Consider the following 8401-nt stretch of genomic DNA (forward strand, 5'->3'; position numbering starts at 1 on the left):
CGGCTACTAAAATCAGAGGAGCCTGTGTGTAGATTAAAAGAAAGTCTGGGGCCGGGTGCGGTGGCTCACCCCTGTAATCCCAGCACTTTGGGAGGCTGAGGCAGGTGGATCACGAGGTTAAGAGATCGACACCATCCTGGTCAACATGGTGAAACCCCGTCTCTACTAAAAGTACAAAAATTAGCTGGGCATGGTGGCACATGCCTGTAGTCCCAGATACTCGGGAGGCTGAGGTAGGAGAATTTCTTGAACCCAGGAGGCAGAGCTCGTGGTGAGCCGAGATCGCGCTATTGCCCTCCAGCCTGGGTAACAAGAGCGAAACTCCGTCTCAAAAAAAAAAAACAAAAATGAAAAGGAAGTCCATGACACATAAAGGGACAGAGACAGCCAGACAGCAAACACCCTCATTCAGTCTGCAAACACCCTTATCCAGGGTGCCCTCTCATTTTGCCCAGACTCCTGCAAGAGCTTCCAGAATGGTCTTCCCTGTTACACAGCTTTTGCCGCTATCCCAGCCCATCCTCCACCCTGGGCCAGATTGGCCCTTAAGAACATAGATTTCATCAACACCTGCTTCCGATTCTGTGGTGGCTTCCCATTACTTTTAGCACAAAAGCCCAGGGCCTTCATGCTGCCTAACTGTGGCCTGGGGTCCCCGAAAGAGAGAGCCGTAGGCAAAGCTCACATGCAGAGAATATGTTTGGGAAGCGATTCTAGCGGCAGGACGTGGGGTCTGGGAGGAGTGATACAGAGAAGAATGAAAGACGGATGCCTGGAGAAGCATTTGATAGGGTGATTGGAGACCTCCTGAGGAGGCTTCAAGGAGCATCCTCAGAATTTTCCCCTACAGGGAGCAGAGAGGGAGGCCTCTAACCACTGCTCCTGTTCTTGATGGGCTTGCTCCGCGGGCATTAATTATCTATATTTCCATGTATAGAACCTGTGGACACCTTGGCTGGAGCCCAGAGCAGGGGCGAGAGATACAAGATGCACGAAATCATGGCAGAACCTCTCCTGAGTGACTCAAAAAGTGCCTTAAGGCCTACTTAGTTTTTGTGTGTGTAGCATGGAGCAGACGACTTGCCTCAGTCCCTGTAACTCCCCGTCAGCCGAGGTTCCCCTGACATTCAGTTGATTCACCCATTTCTTCCTGAAGAAGTCAACAGAGCCACAGCCACTGACTTGCCTAACTCAGGAACAATGTGTGTCATTTGTCAACTATTCATCAGTTCTCGGCTAATTCACAATTTTTCATCCATTTCACTGAAGATTTCCAGCACTGAGCAATTTACTTCCTCAGTGATCCATCAGCATTTTGCCCCTGACGCTTATAGTAAAAATGCCACCACGTTTTCCGCATTTGATGCAATTCCACTCTACTGTGAGTATCTGCTGCAAGCCACAGAAACAGGGTCTAGTTGTCTTAAGCAAAGCTGACGATTCATCGGATGTGACCGAGGACAGGTTGGAGGATGGAAGGAAAAACAGTGTTTTCCCCTGACATCCAGGGCTCTAGACAAGGCTTAGGCTGACTAACTGGCTGCTTCCACGTGGGATCCTGAATCCCGAGCAGGCAAGGCCAACCCCGGGTGCTCAGAACCCATTCCCAGTGAGAGCAGCAGGAACGCCCCAGAGGGGAATAGAGATGGGCGCGACAAGTCCTGTGCCGGCAGAGATGACGTCCGCAGGTGGTGGGGCAGCGCTGTGGCCGCGTCACTCCTGTGAGCCCACAAAGCGGGGCTCTTGTGCTTGCTGCCTTGGACACCATGCTGCTGTCTTAGCGTCTGTTAATTTTCTAAGCCAATCTCCAGACTCCTGAGCAGGTGGGGTTCTTCTGATATTATTCCAGTGAATTTCATGTTGTTTCCTGCCCTAAAAAAACAGAGTTGGTGCCTCTGCTTGACCAAGAAGCCCGGTTGGTACAGACCGAGAGCGGCAGGCTGCGTTCATTTCCTTCATTAACAGGAACAGCTGAGGAATTGCAGCTTCCATTGATGAGCTTCCTACTTTGTTCTGCTGTTGGAAAACAGTAGTTTCCCTGTTGAGAACTGGTCATGCTGGAGAGGTGAACAGGTGAATCACAGGAATCACTGTTTCTGATCCCTTTAAACCCTGATTCAAGCGATTCTCCTGCCTCAGCCTCTCAATTAACTGGGATTACAGGGGTGTGCCACCATGCCCGGCTAATTTTTGTGTTTTTTTGTGGAGACAGGGTTTCACCATGTTGGCCAGGCTGGTCTTGAACTCCTGACCTCAGGTGATCCACCCGCCTCAGCCTCCCTAAGTGCTGGGATTACAGGTGTGAACCACCGTGCCCGGCCATGGGAAGAGAATTTCTTTTGAGATACAAGAAGCCCAGAAATTGTTTCATCCACCTTGCCTCTGAGCACCTCCTCTTTCCTGCAGGGAAACTGAGGCTCTGGAAGAGGAGTGACTTGCCCAGGGTCCTGTGATGGGAGACTGAGCAGGTGAATCGCAGGACTCTGCCTCTCTGGCCCTCTGTTCAGGCCTGTGGGGTGACAGGAGAAAGAAAGACACTGTGCTGTGTGTCCTGAATGGGAAAGATGGCCATTCAGGGGCTTTCGTGGGGGCTGGGTTGGTGGGAAGGGTACACTGTAGCATGGCATCTGCAGGATGATCCCAGCTTTGCAATCAGAAGATTGAAAGCCAAACTGTAGGGCACGTGTTCTCAGGATCTCCTGGAGCTACGTCATAGGGAAAAAAAATAGAAAATAATTTTTTTTAAACCGTAAAAAAGAAAAAGTGTGAGCTTAGGCTTCTGTGTTTGTCCAAGCAGGAGACAAACCAGGCTGCCACCAGCGGCTAGGAACAGTGAGCTGGGGATGGAATGGAATCCCATTTCTTACTCAGAAACTTTGCGATTGGCCGGGCACGGTGGCTCACGGCTGTAATCCCAGCACTTTGGGAAGCCGAGGCAAGAGGCCTCCCTGAGCCCAGGAGTTTGAGACCAGCTTGGGCAACATGGTGAAACCCCATCTCTACAAAAAATTAGCCGGGTATGGTGGTGGCCCGTGCCTGTGGTTCCAGCCACTTGGGAAGCGGAGGTGGGAGGCTCCCTTGAACCCAAGGAAGTCGAGGCTACAGTGAGCCGTGATCACGCCACTGTACTCTAGCCTCAGTGACAGAGTGAGGACTGAGATCCTGTCTCAAAGAGAGAGAGAGAGAGAAGAAAAGAAAGAAAGGGAAGAAAGGAAGAGGGAAGGGAAGGGGAAGGAAGGAAGGAAGGAAGGGAGGGAGGGAGGGAGAGAGGGAGGGAAGAAACTTTGGGATTATTAAATCATTTTTTTTCTTAAATATCAGAGTGGGAATGTGCGGGGTTGGCCTCCACTCTGCTTACTAAGAGCTGTGTGTCTCTAGGTAAGTCACTTTCTCTCTCTGGGCTTCAGGTTTTTCACCTGATAGATGGGCTTAGCAATGAGGTTCTGAGTAGTGGAGGGGCACACTCTCAGTAGTAGCGGCGGTGGTGGAGAGCTAGGATTGCAAACCCAGAGGCCTGCAGAGGCCAGGCAGGGACTGGGGTGAACTGGAAACACAAGCAGCCTACCTGGATCCAGCCAGCATGGCTACTGATAGAAGTGGGGGTCTTGGCCAGGCATGGTGGCTCACGCCTGGAATCCCACGGCTTTGGGAGGCTGAGGTGGGCAGATCACGAGGTGAGGAGCCAATATGGTGAAACCCTGTCTTTACTAAAATACAAAAATTAGCCGGGCATGGTGATGCGTACCTGTTGTCCCAGCTACTTTGAAGGCTGAGGCAAGAGAATCACCTGAACCCAGGAGGCGGAGGTTGCAGTGAGCCAAAATTGTACCATTGCACTCCAGCCTGAACAACAGAGTAAGACTCTGTCTCAAAAAAAAAAAAAAAAAAAAAAAAAGCTTCCTTTACATGCCTGTAATCCCAGCACTTTGGGAAGCCGAGGTGGGTGGATCACAAGGTCAGGAGTTCAAGACCAGCATGGTCAAGATGGTGAAACACTGTCTCTACTATAAAATACAAAAAAAATTAGCCAGATATGGTGGCACACACCTGTAATCCCAGCTACTCAGCAGGCTGAGGTAAGGAATTGCTTGAACCCGGGAGGTGGAGGTTGCAGTGAGCCGAGATCATGCCACTGCACTCCAGCCTGGGGTATAGAGCAAGACTCCATCTTAAAAAAAAAAAAAAGAAGTGGGGATCTCATGTTGCCCACTTCATGTTTAAAAAGATCCTATAGATTATTTGATGTGAAATTTCCTGAAATGTAAATGTTGGTAAGTAAAGTATTTAAACGACACATATGCAAACACGCACTTGCACACGCACTTGCACACGCACACAGCGTACACATAACGGCTGGTCAGATTTAGTGCACAACCAGCCAGCTGGTTTTCTGCTTTGGAATTATAGGCTGCTAATGTTTTTTTCAAGACAGGGTCTTGCTTTGTCACCCAGACTGGAGTGCAGTGGTGTGAACACAGCTCACTGCAGCCGTGACCTCCGAGCGATCCTCCCACCCCAGCCCTGCTGGAAACTGGGATGACTGGTGTGTACCACCGTGTCTTGCTAAGTTTTGTATTTTTTGTAGACTCAGGGTTTTACCATGTTGCCCAGGCTGATTTCAAACTCCTGAGCTCAGGCGGTCCACCTGCCTCGGCCTTCCAAAGTGCCGGGATTACAGGTGTGAGCCACCTTGCTCTGCCTGATTGTATTTTATTATACCAAATGCAGTTTCTTTTGCCTTCTGTATTTTGTCAAAACCTGGGTGGCATTCCCCCAGTAAGAGTGAATCCCAGGTTACCTACTACATATGCCTGTACGCTTACACTTTCACTGAATTTCCTTACTTTTTTTTTTTAATATTAGGAACAAAATTGGGCTGATGAGCAGCTCCTGGGGCACTAGGGGCCTCGGGTAACTATCATGCTTGAACATTTCTTGGGGGTGCCTTCTCCAGCCTCCAGTGAGCACTAGGTCTGCACTGGCAAGGAGGTGGCCACTCTCCTGGGCAGAAGGAAGATGTGAGTCCTCCACAGTAAACAGAAGGAAGTCGATGCTCCCTTTCCTGAATCAGCTTATTGGGATAAACTAGAAATGCACAGAGGCTTTCTCACCAAGGCCGGCGTGTCTGACAGGCCTCCATCTCTCCTGGGAGGGTCACTAAGCGTGTGTGAGCAGCTTCTCAGCGGGGAGGCATCGGTGCTCACAGGGTTCTGAAACCTCTGTTTGCTGTTTGGAAATGCTCTTGAACCATGAATGTTCCTCTCTCCAGATCCTCCAGCATTGCCCACCCATCCAGCAAGAAGGGGAGAGATCTCATAGCAGGGAGGCTTGACTAAGTCCCAGGAGTCGAGGGAGTAACATTTCAGCTAAAACTTTTTTTTTTTGAGACAGGATCTTGCTCTGTTGCCCAGGCTGGAGGGCAGTGGCTTGCCATCTTGGCTCACTGCGACCTCCACCTCCCAGATACAAGCAATTGTGTTGCCTCAACCTCCCCAGTAGCTGGGAGTACAGGAACCCACCACCACACCCAGCTAACTTTTGTATTTTTAGTAGAGACAGGGGTTCACCATGTTGGCCAGACTGGTCCTGAATTCCTGACCTCAAGTGATGCAGCTGCCTCAGCCTCCCAGAGTGCTGGGATTACAGGCATGAACCACCACACCAGCCTCAGCTAAGTCTTCAAGGTCGGCCAAGGGATGAAGAAGTTTGGGGAGAAGAGTGGTGATGAGGGGATCCCAGCTGCAGCCCAGCACATTCAAAGGCCTGTGGCTGAGAGGGAGGTCCAGAGAAGAATTAAGTTCTAGAATCTGAAAGAAGGACAGCATGGGTCAGAATGGAAACGGGCCAGACCCCCGTGCCAGCCGCTCAAGCTCCCCTAGCCAGGCCTCCTGCTGAATCTCAAGGACTGCAGCAGAAAAAAGGGCGCACTGTGAGCCCTGCCTGTTGCGGGCAGCCTCGGCAGGGCCAGGAGGTGGCACTGTCGGCACATACATCGCGCTGTTAGCGCTGCGAAGCCGCAGTCCCGGACCTTGGATGACAGGCAGGTAGAGCTGCTGCTTGTGACGTCAGCAGTTACAGAGACACAAAGCCTGAGCAGGGGAGTAAACGGCTGCACCAGGAAGGAGCCAAGGAGGCCAAACTGAGAACACTTTGAATTAGTGAGTAGGTCCAGGAATGCAGCAGAGCCGAAGGGGTGGAGCCAGGGACATACAGGTGACAGTTTTGTTCATAAAGTGGAGTGCCAGGAAAACACAGCATCTGGCTGGGCTCGGCTCACGCCTGTAATTCCAGCACTTTGGGAGGCCAAGGCGGGCGGATGGCTTGAGGTCGGGAGTTCGAGACCACCCTGGCTAACATGGTGAAACCCGGTCTCTACTAAAAATACAGAAATTAGCCAGGTGCGGTAGTGTATGCCTGTAATCCCAGCTACTCAGGAGGCTGAGGCAGGCGAATCACTTGAACCAGGGAGGCTAGTCAGCCGAGATCGTGCCACTGCACTCCAGTCTGGGTGACAGAGCAAGACTCCGTCTCAAAAAAACAAACAGGAACAACACAAAAAACAGCATCTGCCAGGCGCAGTGGGTGGCTCACGCCTGTAATCCCAGCACTTTAGGAGGCTGAGGCAGACGGATCACAAGATCAGGAGTTTGAGACCAGCCTGGCCAATATGGTGAAACCCCATCTCTAATAAAAAATACGAAAGTTAGCCGCCTGTTGTCCCAGCCACTCTGGAGGCTGAGGCTGGAGAATTGCTTGAACCCGGGAAGGGGAGGTTGCAGTGAGCCGAGATCACACCACTGCACTCCAGCCTGGGCGACAGAGCAAGACTCTGTCTCAAACAAAACAAAACAAAAACAGTGTCCAGGCAGCTTCACTGTCCATGTGGAAAGCCTGTGATTGCCACCTTCTAACGAGACTAGCTTGTTTGCCTGCAGAACAGAATGGCCCAGGGTCTGTCTAGGTCTGGGTCCAGAAAGGCACCCGACTCAGCCCTGCACATTGACAAGAATGGCTCTCCATACCAGGCATCTCTGGCTCCTCCCCATTCCCCTCTGGCTCTACCCTTCCTCCCACCCCCATGCTGAGCTTCCCTCCCTCTGCTCTGGGCAGTGGTTTTCAAAAGCACTGTGTTTGTCACTGGGGCCGTTGGCCACATTTGTCGGGCTTTCTCCAGATGCATGGTGGGATTATTCCTCTTGGTCTCCTTATGGTTGGGTGAGAGTATGTAGCCAGCTCTGGACAAAAGATTTTTGAATGGAAATAATATGTGTCATTTCTAAGCCATAGCATTGAATGCTGATATAAGACCCTTTTCGGCTGGGCTCAGTGGCTTAGGCCTGTAATCCCAGCACTTTGGGTGGCCGAGGAGGGCGATCATCTGAGGTCGAGACCAGCCTGACCAACATGGAGACACCTGTCTCTACTAAAAATACAAAATTAGCCGGGCATGGTGGCACATGCCTATAATCCCAGCTACTCAGGAGGCTGAGGCAGGAGAATCACTTGAACCTGGGAGGTGGATGTTGCAGTGAGCCGAAATGGTGCCATGGCACTCCAGCCTGGGCAACAAGAGCGAAACTCCGTCTCAAAAAAAAAAACTGACCCTTTTTCTCTACTGTGGCAACCAGCAATCTTCCAGAAACTGGTTGCTCCACGATCCTGAGTCCAGGAGGAAAGACAATGGGAACAGAGCTACGCCTGCCCCATGATGGACATGTAGTGTGAGCAAGAAGAAACCTTTGTTGTTGTGAACCACTGAGATAGGGGGCTTGGTTGTTTTTTGTTTGTTTGAGATGGAGTTTCACTCTTGTGGCTCAGGCTGGAGTGTAATGGCCCGATCTCAGCTCACTGCAACCTCCAACTCCCAGGTTCAAGCGATTCTCCTGCCTCAGCCTCCCAAGTAGCTGGGATTACAAGTGTGTGCCACCATACCTGGCTGATTTTTTTGTATTTTTGGTAGAGACAGGGTTCCACCATGTTGGTCAGGCTGGTTTGAACTCCTGACCTCAAGTGATCCACCTGCCTTGACCTCCCTAAGTGCTAGGATTACAGGCGTGAGCCACCACACCCAACCTGGGGGCTTTTTTTACTGCAGCATAACCTAGACTATCCTGGCTGATATAAGCAAAGCTCCTAGGAATCGGGGAGCTGTTTGTAGAGCACTATGAAAGGTACAGAGCTTCAATTCCTTAGATAAACTAGAATAGTTACTAACAATGAGTATCACTTACTGACCAGGTGTGGTGGCTCACAACTGTAATCCCAGCACTTTGGGAGGCCAAGGCAAACTCCTAAGGTCAGGAGTTTGAGACCAGCGTGGCCAACATGGTGAAACCCCATCTCTACTAAAAATACAAAAAGTAGCCTTGAGTGGTGGTGCATACCTATAATCCCAGCTACT

This window comes from Callithrix jacchus, chromosome 1 (assembly GCF_049354715.1).
Source record: "Callithrix jacchus isolate 240 chromosome 1, calJac240_pri, whole genome shotgun sequence".
NCBI lineage: Eukaryota > Metazoa > Chordata > Mammalia > Primates > Cebidae > Callithrix > Callithrix jacchus.